Genomic DNA, 6,839 nt, shown 5'->3' on the forward strand with positions numbered 1-6,839 from the left:
GGAGTCCAGTCTTTTCCAGTAACAAGATATGGATAATTGTAGGTTACGTGAAAATTTTCATGAATTATCATTAAGATTTGATATCAATTTCTGATTTTCCAAAATTTAAATCAGATTATAGATTAACACATCAACTTGTAGCATATCAATTTCAAATTAATCCAAACTTTCACAGAATAAAGATAAACATGAGATTAGACTACTGTATGACTTTCATGAACTTTTATTATGATTTGATGCCAATTGAAATTCACACAAAAATCGGATGAAACCAAAGAATTACTTAAAAAGTAAACCTAATAGTATCCTAAAATCAAATAAAAAATTTCAGTAGATATATAGATTATAAAATTTTCTATCAAAATTTCAAAACTTAAAAATTCAATCTCCTCCATAAAATCGATTTTTAAATAGAAAAGGGGAATTTGTTTCCTAGAAATTGAAACTCATTTATTAAAATAAATTACAAAACCATATTAAAACTTTGCAAAACCAATTTAAAATTTTTATCTAACATTCCAGTAACCTAAGTTACTGTTTGTAAAGAAAAATTTCAAAAATTTACTGATTTAATACGAAAACGAATTACGGCACGTAAAACGAAAAAGCGATTAGAAAAAAAATAATAAAACTTTTTTTCAAAACAAAATCTCATGAAAAATTCAATTTATTATTGAAAATTAATTCTGGAGAGTTTCATTTATTTTTAAAATATTTTGATATTTATTAAAAATGGCCGAAATTTAAAATAATTTAAAATCGGATTAAAAAAATTCAAAAAAATCCGAAAATTTTTCGGTATTCTGGAAATCAAAACATTAGTTTGGAAATAAGATTTTATAAATTTTGGACATAGTTTGATATACTTTTGGATTTGTTCATCAAGAAATAACCCCTTTCGGGGTTATTGTTTGAAAATTAGAATGAAAATTAAAACGGCCAAACCGTGATTGAAAATTAAGTTTCTAGTAGTATTTTATTTTATAGAAATCCCAAAAAATATCAGTTTTAAAGAAACCCACATTTTCTAACACTTGCTTTGATAATTCGATTTAAATCCATATTAAATAAAACACGAAAGAAAATCATTATTAAATGGAGAAAATTTAATTTTTGGATCAAATTTTGGATTTTGAAAACTCATAATCTATATTATAACATACTGGAATTTCAAGAAAAAATTCATTGATTTGATCTATCAAAAGTAAAACCCTAGCATGCTTTTCTACTTTTGATATTACAAAGATAAAGATCCTACCGTTGATCGCGCTCCTTGTCTCTAGGGTGTGTAGATCCGAGGTATACGCTTTGTCGCACCCTTTTATATGATGAAGAAGACCCAAAGAACACTCCAATAATTCTTGATTTTGTGATGCCTTGGAGAAGAAGAAGGAATTCAAGAATTCATTTTGTGAAGAACACTTGAGAGAGAGATCACACTTCAAGAGAAAAAAGATTTTTTTTTCTTCTTGGGAGGAGAGAGAAAAAAACGAATTTGGATCTTTTTCCAATCCTTTTTTTAGGATTGTTTGCTTTGATTTTTATACAAAAAAGCTAGGGTTAAGAGACAAATAGTAGTTCCCAATGTGAGAGCTCTCATTTTTTGCTTGTTTCCAATTTTCCCCTCTTGCTTGCTTTCTTTCTTGTTTCCAAATTGGATTTGATTCCAATCTTAATTTATTGTCAATCAAGACATGCTATTCTTTATTCCACATTGCTTCTTTTGAAGAAAATCTTTTTTAAGCAATTATTCATCTTTTCCTTCTTTCCTTCTTTTCTTTTTTTTTTATTCTTTTTATTTTTCTTTTAACAAATATGATGTCACCATTATGACATCATCAAGGTTGGGTGCTCAATTCATGTGGGTCAGCCATGTGGGGCGCCCACCATGGTGGTCGACCCATGTGAGTGAACCCACATGAGCTCCATCTTTACGGGCTTTAGCCCAATGGGTCATTTCACACGGGTTTTGGGTTTTTCCGTAAAAATTCAATAAAATCTTTCTAAATTCAACATTCTATATATGGACCCAACCCATTTGACATTTATGGTGCATCCCTCACACATGATCGAACCATCTTTTTTTGGGAAAATAATTTTTCGGACCAAAATGCCCTTATTTGACAATTACACATCCAAATGTGACCAAAATAATCTTAAATTGATTCACCCCTAAAGGGAAAAGTTAAAAGTAGAAAGTTTTTGTGATCAAACTTAAAAAATACAAACTTTTAAAGTTGGGTCCTTTTGATGAGCAATATCAAACAGGATCATTTGGTACCCCCTGAAAATACCAAAAATGCCCTCAACACTTAGAATTTCCAAATTAAGCGAAACTCCTGAGAAATTCTAAATTTAGCAGGTTTTCCAAAATTCAGAAAATCATTCATAATCTCTCAGACATATTTCGGAGATCAAAAGAATTACACAGGAAAAGACCAAATTACCCCGAGGTGCTAGAATTTGGCGAGACTAGGGAAAACCTTGAGAAATTCTAAAAATAGCAGATTTTTGAAAATTTATGAACGAACTCAAGATTTCTTAGACACAACTTAGGGACTAAATATAATATGTTTGGAAATGTCTAAAATACCCCCGACGTGCAAGACTAAGAGAAAATCTTGAGAGATCTAAATTTAGCAGGTTTCCTAAAACTTACGAAATTACTCATAATCCATCAGCCGTACCCTCGAGATGGTTTTGGACATATGAGAAATGATTGAAATATCCATAAGATGATGAAAATGTGGAAGCCCCATGAGTTTCTAAAAATAGCAGCTTTTTCAAAATTTGTAAAATCACTCAAGATTTCTCAAATATAACTCGGGGGTCAAACGAGACACATCGGGAATGACCAAAATACCCCTGCAGTGCAAAATAGGCAAAAATGAGGGAAACCCTGAAAATTCTAAACATAGCAGATTTTGTAATTTGCTTGGAAACTTGAACTTTCATCTTTCAGAGGCCAAAGGAACCCCCTAGAGACTTTCAGGATTGCGAATCAACTCCAAAACTCTCATAATGAAATGAAATCTACCCTAAAATGCATGGATACCTAATCTAATGCTGAATACGGATTCAAAACTCGATGATACTACTGAATCTTTTACTTTTTAAAGCGTAGCAAAACGGGGGTGTCTACAGGCCCACTTGTGGGTTCTGCAGGATCTACCGTTGAATCCCTGCTACGATCCCACTCACTACTCAGTTGACCTATTATAATCTATTAGATAGAGGTCCCGCATTTATTTGGTTGCTTACATGAACTAGTTTCATGGCATTGGATGCATTGAAAGGATATACACAATGTATATAGTGTATTTGCATTATGGGATACATTGAGAATACCAAAATCGTTAAGTATCAACCATAAGGATATTTTGAGAATATCATAAAATATATTGGAGCTTTAATCCTATTGGATAGGATTGGATTGCATAATTTATTTGGGAATTAAATATGAAATGCAACGAGAATATGAATTGGATAAGTGGACCCACATGGGACGAATTTAGGTGGGACCCATTGCCACACGCCCCATGTGGTGTGCTATTATCAATTTGGAATTCAAATTATATTTGGAATATAATTGCTTGATTTGTTTTCTCAAATTAAAGCAACACGTGTGAAATTAGAGAGAGAGAGAGAGAGAGAGGCAACAAAAGCCAAAATTGAAAACTTGGAACCACATGGGGCAACCAAGGGTTGCTTGGGGTGCAAGCCAAGCTCCCTTGAATGTCCCATATGGGGAGTGGCTTGATTGCCCAATTGGTGCTTGCTTTGCTCTTTTGAAGCTTCCAATTGTGGCTAGTTTTCATTGTTTTGTGAGATTTCTTTAGAAACTTTGGATTGTGCATATGGAAATTGAGAACTCTATAAATAGAAGACATATATCTGGAGTTTTCAAGAGCTCTTCCATAATTTCATGTGTTGGAAATAGGTAGAGACACCCCAAAGTCTTTCTCTTCTTCTTCTCCGTCAGTTCCATCAACTAGTTTTGTCTTTTCTAGATCAAAGACAAACATCCAATCAAGCTCCATTGATCTAAATACATAATCTCACAATATAATATGATTTAGATCAGGTTATGAAGTGAACAAAGAGTTGTACACAAGATCCTTTGTGCAACAAAAAGAATCCATCGATTCAACTTGCGGTTTTGCGTCGATTAGATCGTCGGCAAAATTTTGAGGAGTAGATCAAGCGGACAAGTTCTTTTCTACATAGAGGTATTTATATTTATATTTATTTAATCACAATAAAATCAATTAGTCCCTAGGAATCCTGGGTTAGAGCAAAATTTTTGTTCTGCACGGTTTATTCTTCCGCAACGTATAGCGATTTTGCTCGGGGTTTTACAACCAATCTAACAGATGCCTCAAGGGACTCACACTGATTTGGATGATTCAGGGGACTCACACTGGTTGGATGCCTCAGGGGACTCACACCGATTTAGATGCCTCAGGGGACTCACATTGGTTGGATGCCTCAGGGGACTCACACCGATTTAGATGCCTCAGGAGACTCACACCGATTTAGATGCCTCAAGGGACTCATACTTGTTGGATGCCTTAGGGGACTCACACCGATTTAGATGACTCAAGGGACTCACATTGGCTGGACGCCTCAGGGGACCCACACCGATTTAGATGCCTCAGGGGACTCACACTGGTTGGATGCCTCAGGGGACTCATACCACTTTAGATACCTCAGGGGACTCACACTGGTTGGATGCCTCAAGGGAGTCTCACCGATTTAGATGCCTCAGGAGACTCACACTGGTTGGATGCCTCAGGGGACTCACACCGATTTAGATGCCTCAGGGGACTCACACTGGTTGGATGCCTCAGGGGACTCACACTGATTTAGATGCCTCAGGGGACTCATACTTGTTGGATGCCTTAGGGGACTCACGCCGATTTAGATGGATATCTTGAAGGTAATTTCCGAATGACTCCGCTGGGGATTTGCTACATTATGTCAGAGAATTTTGGAGCGCACGTTCTCTGTTCAGAACTGGACACGGATGACTCTCTCTTAGGACATAAGTGTCGAAACAATGGGATTTGTGATGACAGGTCCTGATTTGATTGACGAAGTACCTTTGCTGGGACCTGATTTTGATGGCCATGCTTATTAACAAAACCTTCAGAAAGTGGGGACAGGCTCCTGACTCTCTGAGAGATGTTTGGTTGTCTGGCAACCTTTTGCAGATGATATGTTGTCTTAATTCTAGTGATGAAAACCATAGGGGCTGATATAGCTGAAACGGTACCTTGGTTGCCTTGACTTGGGTGAGAGTGAACTGGGGTTGGCATTGCTAAAGGGGAGGGTTCGGCTATGTAGTGGACTCAATGTCCCGCTGACTGTGCGAAGAATTGACTCTGAAAGGGGATGGTGGACATTTGCCGACCGTTTTGAAATTGGTTGGGATAATAAGTCCGTTGACTGTAGGATTGTACAAACAATGGTCCTTATCAGGGAATGATTGAGAGGCATTTGCCCACCTTGACTCTACTTGGAAAAAAGATCACCAGTTGACTTTGTGAAAGACAAACCGGAGCCTATCAATCTTTTGAGTAGATGTTATGAGGGCGAGGACTCTTTTGAGAGTCTCAGAGTGACCTTGGAGAGTATATTTGGGCACTGTTGGAGAGGCTTGGGGTGACACTTAGTTGCCTTGAAGGTTCCATCGGGGATGGAAGAACTTTGATAGATGATCACTTATTTGAGGCGAAAGGGCCTTGTGATCTGGTGAGTTGTGTGAACTCAAAGCAGTTTGGTCGTGTGGCAAATTCTGCCAGGGACGCTTATGAAGTACTCTGCTTTCCATTGTAGGTTGTATGAAAAAAGACATTGGATTGGCTTGGAGTAGACTCACTAAGGAATGGATGCTCAAACACTCAGCTGGGGAAAAGTCAGGGCAATCGTGTGCCTCGAATTAATTTTGCCATGATACGCGATCCATTCGGATTTAGTGAGCTCTACCAGGGATGATCGAGGAGGTATGGTATTGCCTCCAAGGTCCTGCTACAGAGACTCTTTTCGAAAAGCATTGATTGCCTCGAGAATGCTTTATACAGACTCAGTGGGGAAAGATATACAAATCTTTGGCAATTCAAGATTTTGAATAGTTTGATCCTATGGGGAGGAGACCGATTTCGGGATCCAAGAGGTGATGCCTTTGAGTATAGTGAATTTGCCATCATTAAATGTTTGTTTATTCCAGGGTTCCTGGTGAAATAGAATGTGATGGCTATTCCTTGAATGTGTGTTGATGCACATCTTTGACGGGAGTTGTATGAGCTCCATGAGAAAATGTACGTCTTTTGCATAGAGCTCTGCCGAAAGATTCCTAACAGCACGGTGAAGATCTTGTGTTAGAAAGTTGGGTTTCCCTCCTATTGAGAATTTCATTCTCCTTTTGTCCTCCACATGTTGTTTTACTACTGAATCAGCCATATATTTCATGGATTCTTAGCTCAATGCACATAGGGTGCTGATATATCATATATGAGAGAGAGAGAGAGAGACCAGTAGTTGCTGCCACTGTTGGAGTGGATCCGGCGTTAGTGCCAGAGCTTTTTGATGTGGCGATGACAGTGAGCTCGCTGGAGCATCACCTTGCAGAGAGATCATTTGAGGGATCTCAAGAGCCAGGGGAGCCTTCAGTCTCCCAACCAAGAGCAGACCAGCTGTCCGCCTCAGCCCTAGTCCAGGATCCTCAGGAGCAGGGTTCGATAGACCCTCCGGCTGAGTAGTGATTGCACTTTTTCCTTTCTTTGTACCCTGATTTTGGGATGAGATATATGGATCATTTTATTTGTTTTATCTACAAT

This window comes from Tasmannia lanceolata, unplaced genomic scaffold, assembly GCF_043159265.1.
Source record: "Tasmannia lanceolata isolate RefF3 unplaced genomic scaffold, GAP_Taslan_0.1 ptg000023l, whole genome shotgun sequence".
Classification (NCBI taxonomy): Eukaryota; Viridiplantae; Streptophyta; class Magnoliopsida; order Canellales; family Winteraceae; genus Tasmannia; species Tasmannia lanceolata.